We start from the raw sequence: 19,320 nt of genomic DNA on the forward strand, positions 1-19,320 counted from the left end.
GGTTGTTAGCCGGTTGTTAGCCGGTTGTTAGCCGTTGGTAGCCGGTTGTTAGCCGATTGTTAGCCGGTTGTTATCCGATTGGTAGGCGGTTGTTAGCCGGTTGATAGCCGGTTGTTAGCCGTTGTTAGCCGGTTGTTAGCCGTTGGTAGCCGGTTGTTAGCTGTTTGTTTTATGTCACGTTCAACTGAATATATAGCATACCTTATAGGTATAGCTCATTTGATGTTTAGCATCCGACATGTTTAAATGTAAAATCTGTAGTGCTGCAATTACCTGTCGCAGCAGCTTGAGTCGTCTTACGAACAGGCATAAAGATAAAAAATTTGAGTGTAATTTATGCAACGACCGTTTTACAAGGAAAGATAGCTTGAACGCTCACATAACGACCGTTCATAAAGATAAACACTTGACATCATCATATGGAGAAAGCAGCGAAACAATTGCGAAAGAGGAGAACAATACCTGCAGTAGAAAATATATATATATACAGACCTCTTGACTGCAATGACGAGGACAGTACCTGCAATAGTAAATATATAGACAGACCTCTCAATGATAATAATGATCAATTGTCAAACATGGATAATGATGATGAACAAACAGATTGTGAGAGTAGCGAAGATATGCTAGAAAGAGAGATTAGAGTCGACCCCAATGAACTAGTAAATGATTTACGTTATTATATCGAAGAGTGTGGTTTGACTAAAGAACATCGTGTCTGTAGTGACATTATCAACAAGCTACATGATATGGGAATAATTCAGTAACTTACCAATAATCTCCAGCAGTAGTCTTATCAGCTGTAGGCGTTATCGTGTCCCATCATCTTAACGTTAGGTCTTCAGGCATTGAACTGTTACGCCATCAGAGGCGCCTGCGCAATCGTTGTCTTCAGACATTATCCTCGACGTGATAGCCTTATCGTTGCCTTCAGGCATTGAGTTCTTTACATCTACTGCAGCTCGGCGTAGATACTGGGAATTTTTTGCAGCGGATAGATTCATGAGAAGAATTGAAACGACTTCTAAAATTCTCAAGCCATTATTAGATAAACATCTTGAAAAAATTCGCCAACTAAAATTCGAAATAACACACTACGACAACCAGTGTAAAATGGCTAAACAGTTTCAAAAGATGAACACTCAAGACAAGTGGGATGATGTATTTACGAATCCTCATCGATTTTCCGCAGCGAAGAATGGACCTACATCTACAAGAATTGTACCAATTACGTTATAATATTATATTTATTATATTTTAATATGCTTAATATATGTTTACTTGTCCTTGTTTGTTTTATTTCCTCTCTCCCTCTACCTTTCATGAATAAGAAAAACCAGTTATAAGACTTTACAAATCATTATGTACCTCATTCGTTTATAGACAGTGGTCTGTTGCTTAACAACAATGGTCGTTTTACGTTCCAATTTCATAATTTTAACTGCAGTACTACAAAATGTGTTGTACGTACATGATATACACAACGTACACGAAATGTATGTATGCTACAGAAATGTTAGCGAGAATGATACATGTCCACATACGTTAATTCAGATGAGACGTAATATAGTTAATGGTGGAAAGCTGAGGGTCTTCGGGGCGTCAATTCCGGAACATTCTAAATTCTACAAGTTGAGAATAACGTTTCAAAATAAGTCGATTGGAGATTTTGATACCTGGAGGTCATTACCTATTTTAAACTGCTCCGATTATGAAGATGTATACGCAGACGCACTCATCGTAGCGTCTGAAAATACGACAACAGATTTGAATACAATTTCTGGACTTATTTACTTTATAACAGTCGCTACAATTGTATTAATACTGAAGAGTATTGCAAAAATCATTCAAAAGTATTATGGTTAATGTAGCGAAAACAGCATAAACTCCACATTTTTACCGCAGTCCTCCAGATTGACTGGTATCAACAACATACGGTTCAGTAGCGCAGCTCCTTCAAGAATTACAACCCTACCACCTCCATTGTATAATATTCAAGTTGCTATCAGGAAACAAAGGGATTAAAAACACAACTTTTGTTCTGTAAATTTAATCATTAGATGTCCAATTATTCTTCAGTATATCATAGTCAAGTGTAGCAATAGGTGCTTTTAAAGAGAGCGTAATGTCTGGTAGGAAGCCAATCGAAGTAATGCCAAATTCCGTTCCTGAGGACGAATGCTGGGGACCGCCTGAAAAGGTTTGCCGAATATGTCGAAAGCGAGAACGAAACGTTATTTTTCTACCTTGCGCCCATGTGGAAGTCTGCTGGATTTGTGGAATGCATATAAAATTTTGTACTTTATGTTATAAAGAACTTCCAGCAACAGTTCGAAAATGATATTAAATAACTATCCCATATACATCATGTATTACACCTACTTTATGCCAATAAATAGATATATTTTTTTTCTCGTTTCTTTTTCATATACTTATCGAGTCAGGTTGGTCGAGTGGTTAAGGCGCCTTGTTTCAGCCTTGGTTCCCAAAAGGAGCGTGGGTTCGAATCCCACACCTGACATAAAAAATGTAATAAAAAAATAAAATAAAATGATAAAAATGTAATTGTCTCCGGTGAGATTTGAACTAATGACCTCCGGTTTACAAGACCATTGCTCTACCACTGAGCTAAAGAGGCTCATGCTAGGTTTACTAGCAAGCCTGCATATTAGGCTAAAATTTTTGCCAACACTACAATTATAAAGGAAATAATATATCAGGTTAGTTTATACTAAAAAGCAGATCTGAACCAGTAGAAAGCAGATCTGAACCAGTAGAAAACAGCTCTGAACCAGTAGAAAACAGGTCTGAACCTGTAGGAAACAGGTCTGAATCAGTAGAAAACAAGTCTGAACCTGTGGAAAACAGGTTTTAAATTGAGGTGACCTTGACCCCAGACGGTCAGAAGTCGATGACATACCTACGAATGGCAAACTCTCTTGGAGCTACTGGAACGTTTGAAAACAGATTTCTTCCAAACACCCCTGCAAGGTTGGCCTGATGAGTATGAACCTGTGACTCATTCTGGAGATTACACGACAGTTACCCAAATAGTCTATGAAAATATGAAAATGGTGCAGATAATAAAATACAACATGTGCATCAATCTTTTCCTTCAAGATGTTGAAGAACTGTTAAAACTCGATACTTGTGTGCTGTCGCATAGAATAAATATTTTAGATTCTTTAGACTTTTGCCATTACTATCATAATGTATTAGATATTGTAAATGATTGGATAAAGTCTAACAAAATTTCTCTAAATATAAATGAAATTATAAGTTCTTTTTGTGATGTATCTAATGATAGTATATTAAGTAATGCTCTACGTGAATATCTTTACTTTTATCAAACGAATGTACCGTCTGATATAATAAATTAAAATGTTAACATGTCTTTTATTTTTTGATAACCTTGGTAACCTCCTGCATTCCAAAAAGCTAATAACAACTTACACTAGTCATATCAGGTTATAGTTTATGTTAAAAAACAGGTCTGAGGCAGGAAAAAACAGGTCTGAACCAGTAGAAAATAGGTTAGAACCTGTATAAAACAAGTCTGAACCAGTAGAAAACAGGTCAGGACCTGTAGAAAACAGGTCTGAACCTTGGCTTTGAATGATGCAATACCGGATAAGAATGACGCAATGCTGTTTGGAGGTCATTGACCTCGAATGATGCAATACCAGATAAGAATGGCACAATGCTGTTAAAGGAAATAATATATCAGGTTAAAGTTTATGCTAGCGGGGCAGTATTAAAGGAAATAATATATCAGGTTACAGTTTATGTTAAAAAACAGGTCTGAACCAGTAGAAAACAGGTCTGAACCTGTAGAAACTTGACCTCGAATGATGCAATACCAGATAAGAATGACGCAATGCTGTTTGCAGGTCATTGACCTCGAATGATGCAATACCAGATAAGAATGACGCAATGCTGTTTGCAGGTCATTGACCTCACCTTATCGTAATTGAATTTTAAATTTACTACCAACTGGCCATGTGACGTCACTTCCATGCCGCCATGACACTTCTTGTATGGCGATACTTCCATGCCGCCATGATACTTCTTGTATGACGTCACTTCCATGTCGCCATGACACTTCTTGTATGACGATACTTCCATGCCGCCATGATACTTCTTGTATGACGTCACTTCCATGCCGCCATGACACTTCTTGCATGCCAACACCCACGCATCTCTTGCACAACGACAATGCCCACAAGAAGCCGTTGAAGGAGCGATGGACACTGGCCGTCGAGTTCGTGACGTCATTTAGTGTGGCGCAGAACCGGCCTATTATATCTACTAAGTACTATAATTTCAAACGATTTTAAAAAATGACCTTCTTTAAGGCATAAACTTACACAGAGATCTAATCTATATTTAAGAACATTAATATACTTTTATTTAATTTTAAATTCAATTCAAGAGTATTATATAATACCAGTTATTTAATATAAATATTTACTTATTTTTCAAATTCAACCATTAACTTATTTGAACACCTTTTTCTTCCGAAAATAAAACTAAGATTTAGACTTACTCTAGTTTTCAATACAAATATAAAATATTCTTGAAAAAAGAACATTCTGAGGGTCGCTTTTGGTGTGCAGCAGAATAAAACTCTCTCAATGGTAAATTAAAAGTATTTTTAACTAACAAACTAGTGAAAAAGAAGTCTTGTCGCGGCGAGCGTTCGCTGGAGAGTCTTGATATGGAGTCGCTCGCATGTATATGCATCTTATCCTGGAGCAAATCTGTCGTGGATCTTTCCTGGAACCCTGGTGCGTCCCGCGTCTGTTCTTTATCCTTGCAAGATATCCGAGGAATTTCACGTCGCTTTTTCCGAACACGCACTTTGCGGAGTTAATTACGGCACCGTACTTCCAGAGCCGCTGGAACAGCATTTCCAGGTGACGCAGGTGCTCCTCTTCAGACGATGAAGCTACAAGGATGTCGTCGATGTACGCATAACAGATATCCAAATCGCGTACAACCTCGTCGATAAAGCGTTGAAAAGTTTGAGCTGCATTGCGCAATCACTTCGAGGTAGGAAATTATTTTCGACCTTCAACCTGATTCGCGCATTTCATCAAATCCCCCGTCGCGGAAGAATACATTATTTTCTTCCTCACATACAATTTCATAGATGAGCATGGATTCTAATTAAATTTATTTAATACTAATTTGTTTTTAACAAAATAAATTTAATATCGACTTAATGAGTTGTTCATTTGAACATAAGTTTTATCGTCTTAATTCATCTATTCATATTCCAAGAATAATAATAATAATCATTGGCCTACAATTATTATTCTCTCTCTTTCCCGTCTCTCCTTGCCCTTATCCTAATCATTGCATAGTTTCTATTTTTTCTTTGTCTAGAGCTATTATATAGGCATCAATCGTTTAATTAACAGGAATTATTTCTCTGTTTCGATTAAAAAGAAATAGAATATTTATTAAAATTGTAGCATTTAGAGTGCCTAATTCCTTCGTTTACAGGTAAGTAGAGAAGTATTAACTTTTATAACTAAGAATAGAAAAAAAAATTGAGTCAAAATTTGCATATTTAGTAAAAAAGTAAAACTTAAATCTGTAATTTTCAGGGTATCATCCAACAGTTAGAGGCGTTATATGGACTTTACATGTAATCTTCTATCTCTTACAGTTTCTTACAAAAACCAATTTTGTACGTGCTTGTGAAGAGGTTCTCGCCCAAACAATAACTGACCCAACGCCAAATGGAAGTGGCTCATCAGTATAAACTGAAGCGTATCTTTCTCCAGGTCTCCTCCATACTCGTCGACGTCCGTCTGACCCAGTTAAGCAGAAACGCGACTTATCTGAGAACAGTATGCTACGCTATTCCAGCTTCTACAACTCTACCAATCAGAAGGCAATAAACGCTATAGCTGGAAAGGCAGTTCTCTTAATATCAGGGTAGAATTTGTCTTAAGTTAAAGTACACAAGGTTACCTCTGAAAAGGAGGTTATTTATTAAAAAATTGTGTTTGCCTATCGTTCACTGATGGGTCTGATGATAAAAGAAAATTAGGAGTTAACTCTGTAATTCATTTATTAATCATGAGAGTATCAATGAGTTATATAAGATTGAACGTCAAATTTATGTCACAAATGTCGTTAGTTATATCCCCCAAGGTGCAGTTGCAAATTGTGTACAGTTAGGTAATTTATAAATCCAAAAATCCTTAAAACTAATATCATGAAATTAAACTATATGTACTACAATGCAGATATCAAATAAACAGGAAGGATATATAGGCTAGGTACTTATCTTCATTAAAACTATGCATATTCTTACGACGCGGGGTGGTTTCCTTGCTAACTCTTTAGGGAAACAGAGGTGGTGTCGGTGGTGGATAGTCTACCTAATGTCAACAAGTGTATCAGAATAACTGTCAACGAAGCGAGGTTATGTCTCTCTACTCCGTTAACAGGATGTCTAATCGTATAATTGTCAACGAAAATTTCCCCAAGATCGAGATGTATTTCCAAAATCTTATATTCTCTTAATAATATTAATAATAAGACGATGAGGTACCAGCTTAAAGAAGCCTAAAAAGTAGATTCATATTTCGATGTGAATATTTTTGAATTTCCAAACCATCAAGAAAATTACGAAAAGAACAATTCTTAAGTAAGCTTCTGCTCGTGAAATAAATCCAGCACAACTGCTTACGGGATAAACCCTATATAAATAATATTAACGACATTCAACTTATCATTTGGATGAACTTTCCAAAAGTTACACAATTGTTAACAATATCCTTTAACGAGCTAATGAAGCTACGAAGTGATCCCTTCAACAGTTGAGATTCAAAAGAAAGAACTGAAGTATGGAATATGGAATTTTAAGACACAGGTCACGGGACTTAGGTTTGTTCGTTTTGATACAGAGTAAATTGAACCGCTTCACTATACCCTGGTCATCTATTTGAAACTGTTATATGTTGTAAAGTAATATAAAAAATTATGAATATATACATTAACAATGGTAATTGATAATTAATTTTGAAATGAATTGAGTATATGCAATTGATAAAATAGTTGTAAAGACATAATTTAATTATTTGTAAATGTTTATACAGGGTGTTCCAGAATAACATGTACAACTGAAGACCACAGATTCGTGGACTCAAACTAGGCAGATTTAGGCTAATTCGCCTATATCCCAAATTGCTTCGTTTGACCGCTAGATGGCCTCAAAGTTCCTGAAAATTCTTTGAATTTTGTTTTCAATCTACACATTTTAGTGTTATACAGAGTGTTCTTTAAAACTTACAACTCCTACAAAATGGATGTATGATGAGAATATCCGGTCATAACTTCTTCGTCTTTCGGGAAATAATGACTATTTATTTAGTTGATAGGTGATATCATTTGGAAGTTTTTGGGCCTTTTGTAAAATTTTGATTAAATGAGCGGTTTGTGTACAAAAAATATTTTTAGTTATACAGGGTGTCCTATAAGCACATGATCAAAAAGGTACTGCGACATTCTTCGGCTCAAAAGAAGACGATTTGACCTAACTTCCATTAAGAAAAAATGTCTGGCTCCTCTGCTATTGACTGTCAAAGTTAATGAAAAAAAAAACATGTTTTTTGTAATATCTGGAGAATGTTACGGTGGATTTTAATGAAACTTGCTGTGGACTTGTTTCTAAGTAAAACTCATGTTTTGATGAAGCAACCGCGTCCATCTGCCTTGGACTAGTGGTAAATTCTTGAGTGTCTTGGTACAAGAATTACCAGAACTTTTTATTTGGTCGCTGGAATAAATTCATTTTATTTTTATTGAAGCATCAGTCCTTTTTCGAGATTTTCGTGCTCTTAGTAAAATCTTGTAGCATTCATAATTTTTACGCAAAAAAATGTTTTCAATTTTAGACAGTCATTATCACTACTACTCAAGTACAACAAATACTCACTACAATCACTACTATCGTAGTAAGTATCTTGGTAAAATCTTGTCGCATTCATAGTTTTTACGCAAAAAAATGTTTTCTGTTTCGTTGCGACTTAACAATTTTAGATGTATCGCAGGAAATCTGCCCTTCTACAAGAATCATCTTTCTCTAATAATAATTGCTAATTCTTTTACCTAGGATATCAATATTGAAAGTAAAATGGTCGCAATTTTAAAGTGTGTCGCAATGCGACGGATTGAATATCATTTTACTTCATTAGATTTATTTTTTATTAACACTAACAAAATGTAAAGACGTACTTAGGGAAGACGTAATTCTCTTTATTGAAACTGGAGGAAAGTTACATAAATATGATAGATGATGGTGGAATTACAAGATATGTTCGATATGGTCCCTATTTTCTTGGATGCATAGCTCGATCCTTCGATTGAAATTGAATTGAGCCCTGTTCATCATTTTTGGATCATTCCGTATTACGTCCGCGTTGTTTTGAATCCTACGCAATAATTCTTCCTGGGATTCCATAGGAGTAGCGTAAACTTTATTCTTCAAGGCTCCCCATAGAAAAAAATCTAACAGCGTTCAGTCGGGGGACCTGGGGGGCCATTCGACAGGAACATCTCTCTCTCTTCTTCCGATCCACTTGTGTGGAAAAGTATTATTTAAATGAGCAGTTACATTTGCACTAAAGTGCGGAGGAGCACCATCGTGCATAAACTACATCGCAAGGTATTCGTCAGAAAATTGAAATAATTGTTGCTATTAAACCGGCGCGGCATGACATAAGGACCCAGAAGGATGTCACCGATGATCCCGGCCCAAACATTTATTGGAAATTCCACCTGAAAGTGGTTAATACGCCTCGCATGAGAGATTTCTTCTGTGAAATGGTGAATAAAATTCTGCTGGTGAAATTTGGTTAACGTGCCAGCGCTCCTTAAACAAAGGGGCAAAATTGAAGTCTTCTCTCAAAACGGTGTGGTAAAAGCTCCTGAATAAACGTCGCATGATAAGGATGGAGGAGCTGCTGTCTTATGATGCGATTAATTGTATTTTTTGGTACCCCAAAATCCACTGTCAGACGGCGAGTACTGATATTTGAATCTCGACTCTAATTAAAACGTCTCCCTCAACGGCTGCATTTCGTAATTGAGGACGACCCACACGGTCAACGGCTCGAACACCAAATTGCCCAGTCTCCCGCAAACTTTTTTCAGTCCATGTAAATCAGTAATCTGGAACCCGCCGATTTGGGTATCGCGCCGCGTAGACGCGTACACTCCCACCCAAGTTGTTTTCGCAAAACCCTAAGACTTTGATCAGTCGGTCATCTCTTCATTAGAAAACGCTATTCGAAACGAATTGATTGACAATTCATTTATTATAAAATGACATCATCGCGTACTACGATAGTAGTAATGGTAGTGAGTAGTTGCTGTACTTGAGTAGTAGTGATAATGATCGTCTAAAATTGAAAAAAAAAATTGCGTAAAAACTATGAATGCTACAAGATTTTACCAACAGCACGAAAATCTCGAAAAAGAACTGATGCATCAATAAAAATAAAATGAATTAATTCCAGCGACCAAATAAAAAGTTCTGGTAATTCTTGTACCAAGACACTCAAGAATTTAACATGAGTTTTACTTAGGAACAAGTCCACAGCAAGTTTCCATCCAGTTTCCAGTTAAAATCCATCGTAACATTCTCCAGATATTACAAAAAACATATTTTTTTTCAAGAATTTTGACAGTCAATAGCAGAGGAGCCAGGCATTTTTTCTTAATGGAAGTTAGGTCAAATCGTCTTCTTTTGAGCCAAAGAATGTCTCACTACCTTTTTGATCATGTGCTTATGAGACACCCTGTATACATTATCTTGCCACCATATTACAGTACTTAACATAGTGCTAGTACGCTCTGGTTTTGCAGGTTGTAATTTCAGTTTGATCTTTAAATTATTGTCAATGCCAATTATGTTTTAGTAGAAGCGGAATAATAAATATTCACAATGAACATGTGTATGCTCAAGAAAACCACATGCTGTCAAAGCTTATCATCGGCTCTGTTTTCTATCCCATTCTACTGAATGGAGAATTTTATTTAAATTTTTTGCAAAACCCGCATTATTGGAACATTTGCCGTTATTACTCAGAGCTGACATGTGGTTTATGTATGATGGCGCATTTCACTATAAATATCCGGCAGTTCTGAACCAAAGATTCTCTTGGCGATGGATCGGTAGTGCGGATACTGTTCCTGTTAACTGGCCTGTACGTTCACCAGACTTAACACCTTGCGACTATTATCTTAAGGGAACTCTGAAAATAACAGTGCATGCTTCCACATCTATCACTGAAGAAGAGTTGTGGAGACATATCCAAAATGCCATAAATATTTTAAAAAATAGCCCTTAAGAACTGCAAAATGTGTCCTTTAACTTTCTTCGCCGAATTAACCTTTATTGTAGAAACAACGGTAGTCATTTTAAACAGTACTTTTAATAAGTTGTACTAAATTTAATAACCTCAACTTTGTTACATTTATCTCCAGCATTTTTTATTGTATTTGATTGTTTTTACGAATTATTTCAATAAAATTAAACATGTTGTAAATGAAGTAACATGTGGTATGTATATTTTATCGTTGTAAACGCTCATTAAGAATTGGCAGGTACAATGAGTCAAACTGAAATTACAGTCAACCTACAAAATCAGTGACTACTAGCACTTTGGTAAGTATTGTAAAATGAGTGACAAGATAATGTAGACATTTAAAAAATATTTTTTTGTACCCAAACCGCTCATTTAATAAAAATTTTACAAGGGGCCTAAAGACTTCCAAATAGTATCACCTATCAGATAAAAAATAGTTGTCATTATTGCCCAAAAGAGGAAAAAGTTATGAACGGATATTTATCACCATACATCAATTTTGTAGAAGTTGTAGGTTAAAAAAACACTCTGTATAACACCAAAATTGAAAGCAAAAGTCCACACCCCAAAAATAATCCAAATCTATTAAAAGGTATTCGAGTTATTTACAAAATTCAAAAAATTTTCACCAACTTTGAGGTCATCTAGCGGCCAAACTAAGCGATTTCGGATATAGGTGAATTAGCCTAAATCTGGCTATTTTGACTTCACGAATCTGTGGTCTTCCGTTGTACACGTTATTCTAGGACACCCTGTATATTAATATTTTTGAAAACCGTAACAAGTACCTTGCTCCAATCCTCCGCATTCCACGCCAGGTGATTTCGGGCAAAAGTCAATCTTGCATTTCGATGCCGGGGTTGAAATGGTGTACCTGTAGCCATCCTCTTACAAGACAATCCAGCAGCACGAAGCCTTTTTCTAACGATTCATTCACTGGTATTTACATTTCTCACTTCTTGAATTTAAGTAATAAGACCTCCGTAAGCCCTTTTACGAAGACGAGGAAAATTTCACCGATGTTTCCAATTTCCCCGTCTTTGGGCCGAAAGAACCGTCTTCCGAAGGTCCCACCGCTCTGGCGGTTGGATGCGATGCTCGGTAGCCTAAGCCGAGAACGAGGGTAGAGTTTTTCCCAAACCGGGAAAAAACTCCAAAATCCCCGACGCCGACATCGACTATCCGGAGAGGCCAGAGGGGAAGGAGTCCCGACGTCGACAGAGACGACGAGCGCTTTTTGCTGGAAATTTTGGCGGACAATTCAAGCCCGGTCCGCCAAAAATATGGAGATCTGAAAAAAGCGAACGAACGTCAACTTCCGGCGTTTGCAGGCTTACAGTGGGCGTACATGGTGCAAGAAAGCGATACAGAGCGATTGTGTAACAAATCTTATCTGTGGTAAATAACTTGTATATGTTAATTGTGAACCTTTATTGTCTGTTAATTCTGTTCAATATATACTTTTAACATATCTTCCCCGGTTTGATTGAAAAAACCCTGTCATCAAGCTCAAGAACTTTGGAGCTCAAGCTCACAGGCTCGCTTCACGAGGCTTCCGTCGAGGCTGCCATTCCTCGACGTGATATTAATAGTGCTTAGCAACCACTACTCGCTTCACGAGATATACCACCCGAGGTAGCCTAGCCTGAGGTGAAGACCCTATTCGATAGCCCCCTGCATCGAAACAGAGGTACATTTCCAGGATCCATTTGAGACCTGTGATACCGTCCGAGACTGACCACCTCCGACGAAGATCCTGTGCGATAGCCATTCGCATCGACACAGCGATACTCCAGGCTCCCCCAGAGACCTGCGTACCGCCCGAGGTAGCCCAACCTGAGGCGAAGATCCTGTTCGATCGCCCCCTGCGACGAAACAGCGATACCTTCAGGCTCCTCCAGAGACCTGCATACCGTCCGAGGCTGCGAACCTCCGACGAAGACTTTGATTCCGATTGTGCCGGCTCCATCGAGAGACCCGCACCTCGGTACAAGTACATACATAGGCTCCTACGAGACCTATCAATCAGACTCAATCGAGATCTGCAAATCCGAGGCAACTTTCCTCGTCAAACTTCTAGGCGGTCACTCGTCGAGGCAACCTTCCTCGTCAAACCCCTACGAGGCATTTTCTTTGTGACCCACGGGCACAAAGCAATAGTACGCACGTTATTGTGGCGGCGTACTTCCAAATTTAGTACAGAAGTTGTCCTTGCTTCTAGGGCTCCCTCGAGAGACACATATTTTAATAGTAGAGTCAGTGTTTCTACCAGACGTCTACAAGACTTTCGGAGCAAAAGAGCTTGCTCCGACATTGTCGTACGGGGAAGATGAACCCCTGCGACGCGACTTTGATATCCAGTGCTACGAGGATTGGTGCCCTCGAAGGTACAACAAATAAATCAGATCGTAATTCTTTGATCAAGACTGAGCTGGACGAGACCTCGTTCCCAATCGGAGAGACCAGCGGTTACACGGACTGCCCCCATACCTGTTTGCCGGCGAAAGATCTCTCGACATTCGGGGTGAACGAGGAAATGTCCTCCTTCCCCAACGTTTTCTCGATGCTGCGTGAAGAGCCTGAGGGACCGAAGGTGGTAGCTCGCGGAAGTACGCGGCACGGCGCAGCCACAGCGCCGTACGTAAAGGTCCTCTGCTACGCGGATTACTTATACCACCTCGACCACCTCTCACGGCGCAATCAACGGAGCCGAGTAGCACTCATGAGTTACAACGAAGTGGATCACCCACAGATACTCGGGACGAGGTTCAACCTACGTACACATTGGTAAGGTCCGGGGTATCCCATGAGTCCAACCACGGTTCGCGGTCCGACCCCGATAGCGGCCTAACTCCGATATCGGGTGTCCCGGAACGTGGAGCCGTCGGCGACGACGTTACAGTTTATTCAGCTTTTTTACGAAATGGTATCCAGCGGGAGCAATGCGCATCGCGTTTGGGAGCCAAGGTAAGCGAAAACCCCTTAGCCGACTACGTCGTAGGTGACGAAGCTGGCCTTTTTTATCAAAGCAATTCTGGTACGTCGCCCGTCCACTCTCAGGATTTCCCCCGAACATACGATCACCGCCTAAGTGGTACATATTTAGAAAGTCTAACCCGACACGGCGCTCAGCGTGGGGCTCGACATTCTTCGTCGAGATCTCCCCGGCGAGCTCGTGTCCTAGACACCACGTCTGTAGGTCATATCCACCATAGACAACAGTCGTTTGAGAATATCCTGCGACCTGGAGTCCCTAGTGACGACCCACTTGAACTCCATTCGTCACTATCGCGGCCCTGGTTAAGGGAACACAACCTTCAGATCAACTTACACGACATGGCGCTCGACGTAGGGCTCGAAGTCCTGCTTCGACGTCTTCGCGGCGAGCCCATGTTGCCAATTCTCCTCATAATTCTCAAATATTAGGCACAAACGATCAAAGAACTCGACATGGCGCCCAACGTGGGGCTCGATTCGAACTTCCGATGTCTCCACCGCGAACCCATGTCGATTCAACACTACGCGAAGATCAAAGAATACGGCACCGCCACAACAACAGGTCCAAAAGGTATGATGGCTAATTAAATGAATAATACACCTTTTAACTGAGGTTTTACAGTAAGAAAAACCACTTCATAAATAAACTACACTAAACTTTAGTCACCAAAATGTGGAATAGTAGCCCAGTAATTATAGACATGAAACAGCCTGTTTCGGGAAAAAAATACTATTAGAAGTTTATCTGCGGAATATTGTTCGGAAACCTGTTAGAAATAAAATATCAAAAAATCAACTCGAGGCTAGTTTTGTTTAAACAATGGTCAAAGTTATGGAAAAGTGGTTTTTTGACTCACGTAAAAAAACTATTATTCATAGCGAAAAAAGTTTATACAAGAAAGATAGATATTAAATAAGCCTATAAAATGAGACAAGTCCGATTAAATTCCGATAATTTGTTTATGCATAAGAGCTCAAAAATGGTCGAAAATGCTCGTTTTTTTTTTCAATTGCTAATAATTAATGCAATTTTCATCGCAGACACTTGTAATTTAGGATTTTTGAGGCTTTTTACATCCTTAATAAGTGGTAAAAATTTCTGCCCGAAAACTTAATTGGTTTGGTGTTGGCGGCATTTGTTATCTAAGAAGATGCTACTTTCAATTCACTTGTCTCAAGCTCACAGGTGTTGTAGACTTTCGATCATTAGTTGTTTTTGTACCTAAATAGTTGTATTGACATATACATTAAATTTTTAAGATAGGTAATTATTATAAAATAAAATAGTAACCTCAATAGTTTAGTTAGTACTATTTTTCATCGAATTTAAAAAAAATTGTTGCTCTAAGTTGTTTAGAAACTGAGATAATTTTTTATTTATTTAATGGCAGTGACCTTAATTATTAATATTAAGAGCCGAAGTTTGGAGAGAGTATACATTAAGAGCTATATTTTCATGTCCTACATTAACATTAAGGTGAATTCAACTATTTAATTGCGAAAAAGAAGATAGCGGCGATGCGTTCTATTACTCGGTCTAGCGAACGAGTGGGGAGAGCGAGGCGGAGCATGCGCGCTACGTTCCTGGTAGCGGGCAGGAAAATGATCAAGCGGCTTCAAATCGATGGAGCTGAAAAAATTAGCCATATTTCGGTTAATAATGAACGTATCGATGACTCTTTTTTTAATTTGGGGTAGCGCGGAAATTCATGAGCATTGAAGCTATTGTATTAACGAAATTAACATTATTTCAACCCAAGATTAAATTTTTTTATTTAGTAAATCTCGGGTTGAAATAATGTTAATTTCGTTATTACAATAGCTTCAATGCTCATGAATTTTCACGCTACCCCAAATTAAAAAAACAATCATCTCGATGCATTATATATATATTTTGATTATATTGATACTGTTTATTGCAATAAAAGTACATTTATCTGCAGCAATAGGAAAAGTCAAAATAATATAAAGCAAAATTATTATTGTAATTTCTACCATGAAATGGTGAATAACGGGATACACACAGCCCTACATTGCATTTCTTGCACTACGTGCGAACAGCACTTGATTTTTCTGTATGAACCTGCCCCGTACAGCGCCTGCGTTTTCCATCTGGTACATACTCGACTATATGATTCATACGATCCAATTGTATACTGTTATGAACTCGGCTGTTAGCAGATGCAGAGGAAGGACGACCAGCAACCTTAGGAGTTACTTGATACTTGGTCAAATAACAATGAGCGATTTATCTTCTAAATTGAAGTTGAAAAACTTTATGACCTGTGCTTTTGGCAAGTATCCACGCATTTTGTATGCTTGTGTCAATCAGCCAGGTAAATATCGCCCACCACCATTTCTTACCTCGGATACCTATTCTGTATACGTAGCGTCCATTTGATCCGTACCGCCCATATAGTTATTATATTTACAAATAACATTAGGTCTGGGCCTCAGCAGCTGAGTATCTGTTAGCAGTTGACAAAAGATAAAGAGAATGGAAATTTGAAGCTACCATTACCACTGAATTATCTCTTCATCTCGTTATAAGAATTGAATCTATTTCGGCAAAAGCAAAGTCAAATTCACCGTCTATAAATAACTCAAAAATATTTACAGCTGCCATGTCTCGGAAAGTAGAGTAATCTTGTTCTGGAAAAATTTCATCCGATTCGTCCAAATCATGACTTCCATGAAAACGAACGTTTTTTATTGATATTGAGCCTATTCTTCATTCTTTTTCACAGGTGCAAGTTCTTCAGTAACTAAAATTGTCTCACTTTCTCCATCAATTACCCTGCCCCTTACCGTCACTGCTTCTGCTTGCGTTTGAAGCTGTTTCTCTGACAGATTATCCAACATCCCTCCTCCGTCCTCTTCGCCAGAATCTTCATCCGATTTTTTTTTAAATTCGAAGAAAAATAGTACTAACTAAACTATAGAGGTTACTATTTTATTTTATAATATTTACCTATCTTAACAATTTAATAAATATTGACACTTTTTCAGTCATTTTTAAATGTATTTTTTTTGTTATATTGTTGATAATATAATTAACTGAATTTGTATATATATATTTTTTTTAAATATAGTACCTATACAAACAAATATGTATCACTTAATTTGGATTTAAATTTTCTTTGACCATATCTATCAAATAAGAAATCATTGTAACATAATTTTTAACCAAATCTTGATAAATTATTTTTTAATTATTTCACTTGTTTTATTTTTTCAAAAATGGAATAATGTGCAAATTAAGTTTAGAACTCGGACATTTAAAAAAGTTATTCATTGTTTTATCATCATGAAGTAGTACTTTTTAGCGAGAGAGGGAACAAACTTTCAAGGACAATAAATTTGTATTTACTAAAATGATCACCATTTAAGTAGCATTTTTCGTAGATAAAGGGCCTAAAATTAATATTACTAAAACTACTGTTAATCTACTTAAATAAAACACGTAATATGAATCACTATTTAAAACAAGGCTAATACACAGCGCCACAAAAAAGTACCTGGTCCGGAAGACCAGATCATGATACCTATGATGTTTTTGGGATCGCTGAATCCGAATCTGAGGTGAGTTTAACCCGGTCAGATCAGGGTCAAGGTCAATCCAAGATCCCGAAACAAAGTTAATGAAAAAAATTTTCCCATTTTGATACGGTTTTGGGACCCAATGTTAGATTTTCAAAATTCAAGATGGCGGACCGAATATTAAATAATTTAAAATATTGAAAAATAAAAAATACTGTCGAAGCCCATATATAATTTTAAGTAAAAAGTGTTTTTATCAATTTTTCTATTAGAAGATATTTTCCGAGAAAACAATTAATGAATATTGCATGATTTTAATCTATTTGTTTGTTTATATATATATTAAAATGTGTTTATGGTTTAAGGAGTTTTTGGGGTTACTGATTCCGAATCCGGTGTCTTTTTAACTCTATCACGTCAGTGTCAAAGCCACTTCAAGGTCAAATCAAGAAAAACTGCTTGAGTGTAGAAAGAGACCATCCTTATACGTTTTTGGGATTACTGAATGTAAATCCTCATTACAAATCTACCTCACCTTTATGATGTCGAACAATTTTAGTTGTCAAAAAATCTGCAGAGTGGATTCCTCTTACGTTTTTTGATTTAACGGGTAAATCGGCCATCATATTTATGTCCCATCTACCTTGGTATCTACACTGCATTTCCTTAATGTCTCGATGAAATCTTTCTCCCTGCTCCCCACTGTAATGTCTGGGAAATAGTCTACACGAGAATGTAAAAAAATGTATTTTAAGATTCAGTAAACAACCTGGGGTCTTAAAACTCTCTACCAAATTTGACTTTATAGTTTGGACTCCTATCATTTCCTTGAAAATTTTCTATGATATCCTTGAAACAAAACCAAGGTGCTTTCTCGTTTTCATTCATTTTAGTAACAAAAATAGGATCTTTCAACATCTTAAGGATTTGAGGGTATCGACTGCGTTAACCATAATAAATTGTTTAGCATTCTTGAAAGCTATGGAGTTAGAGGAATTACTTTAAACTGATTAAAATCATTTTTGTGTGACCGTCATCAATTTGTGTTTTTGCCTATAACAAACAATAATCAAAAGTATCATTTTAAATCAAGAACTTTAAATGTTGACATTGGAGTCCCACAAGGATCTATCCTGGGCCTAATACTATTTATTTATGATTTACTTATCCAAAAACTCAAATACTTTGGCGCTGGTAATGTACCAACTTTATTTTTCAAAAATTACTTATGTGACAGGCGTCAACGAGTAGTATGCTCTGGTCAATACTCTGATTTCAAAACTATTCGGAAAGGAGTACCACAGGGAAGCATCTTAGGTCCCCTTTTATTCTCAATTTATACTGCGGATTTGGATACCTATTTAGAGAGTTGTCAGTTACATCAATATGCGGATGACACGCAAATCTATCATTCATTTGCAAGTAATAAAATTAATAATGCGGTTGATATAATTAATGCAGATTTAAAGTCAATGTCCAACTTTTGTATTGCTCATAAACTCATTCTCAATGAAGCAAAGACACAGTTACTTTTATTTGGTAAACAGAGACAAACAATTAGAGTGCATCCTGATTTTCAGATATTTTTAAATAGTAAAATAATAAAACCTCAAAATGATTGTAAAAACTTGGGCGTATATCTAGACGTTAACTTAAGATTTCAGAGTCATGTCAACTATTTGGTTAAAAAGTCTTATGGGAAATTGAAGTTACTTTATATGCATAAAGACTCTCTTTGCAAAGAAATTAAATTAAAATTATGTGAAACCTTAGTTATGTCGTCATTAAGTTATTGTGTTACCGTCTACTGGCCTTGCTTATTACAATCTGACAAATATTCTCTGCAGAAAGTACAAAACAATTGTTTAAGGTATTCATTTGGTTTGAAAAAATTCGACCATGTAACACCATGTTATCAAGAGTGTCAATGGCTCAAATTAAGCGAACAGTATGATCTACGTATGTCCTCCCTGATTTATAAAGTCAATGAAAACAAATCTCCTGCATATTTACATGACAAGCTTGTGAAACGTAATGTTATTCATGGCCGCTCCACAAGATTCCGGAATCTGTATACTGTCCCGAGGCACCGCTATGCCGAGTATTCAAAATCTTTTTCCTACAATGCCGCAAAGCTGTATAATAAAATTGATATTAATATTAAAAATGCCCCCACTGTATCATCTTTTCGCAAACATTTAAAACAATCCATTTTATCACAAAGAACTATGTAGTTGCATTAGTTGTATGTTGTATTAGTTTTTATTTAGTTACGTTAGTTTTTAGTTATATTTTGTTATGCCTACTATTTATTTCCAATTACTTATTTTTCTGGTGGTTACGTGGAAGAGCGAGTAAAATCGAACGGCGCCACCAGGTTGCCTAAATCTTTGTC

General features: G+C 37.1%; 1 protein-coding gene and 1 non-coding gene across 2 annotated transcripts in view; one reads left to right on the forward strand and one right to left on the reverse strand.

Moving 5' to 3' along the window:
- The window catches only part of LOC111692491 (multiple epidermal growth factor-like domains protein 8), a gene marked incomplete at its 5' end in the record, with an annotated part of 113,739 nt that overhangs the window by 10,034 nt on the left and 84,385 nt on the right, over positions 1–19,320 (reverse strand). The window lies entirely within an intron of this gene.
- On the forward strand, positions 2,440–2,521 carry Trnastop-uca. The gene has a single exon. It is a non-coding gene; the product is annotated as a tRNA-Sec (tRNA).

The sequence above is a fragment of the Anoplophora glabripennis genome, unplaced genomic scaffold (assembly GCF_000390285.2).
Source record: "Anoplophora glabripennis isolate ALB-LARVAE unplaced genomic scaffold, Agla_2.0 scaffold820, whole genome shotgun sequence".
Lineage (NCBI taxonomy): Eukaryota > Metazoa > Arthropoda > Insecta > Coleoptera > Cerambycidae > Anoplophora > Anoplophora glabripennis.